Here is a 235-nt window from a genome sequence, read left to right on the forward strand (position 1 = left end):
TGAGACCGGATGGAAGAGCCGGATGGAGCGGCAGTGACCAGTGAAGGTTCCGTTTTGGGGGCCAGGCCAAAGTCTACAGTGGCTTCCCGACTGCCCTTCCCTGGTAAAGATGAGAGGACCGACCGATTGGAGAATGTGGTGAGAAAGATGGTGGAGTCACAGCAACGTTAGCAGGTCCAGATGGAAGCGGAGGCACTTCGTCAAGAGCGGCGATGGAAAGGAGTGGAGCACCAGT

The 235-nt window shown here is 57.0% G+C and overlaps 1 protein-coding gene across 1 annotated transcript in view; it reads right to left on the reverse strand.

Annotated features, from left to right (window-relative positions):
* The window catches only part of LOC116700888 (olfactory receptor 1500-like), a 74,143-nt gene that overhangs the window by 59,235 nt on the left and 14,673 nt on the right, over positions 1–235 (reverse strand). The window lies entirely within an intron of this gene.

The sequence above is a fragment of the Etheostoma spectabile genome, chromosome 13 (assembly GCF_008692095.1).
Source record: "Etheostoma spectabile isolate EspeVRDwgs_2016 chromosome 13, UIUC_Espe_1.0, whole genome shotgun sequence".
In the NCBI taxonomy this organism is placed as follows: domain Eukaryota; kingdom Metazoa; phylum Chordata; class Actinopteri; order Perciformes; family Percidae; genus Etheostoma; species Etheostoma spectabile.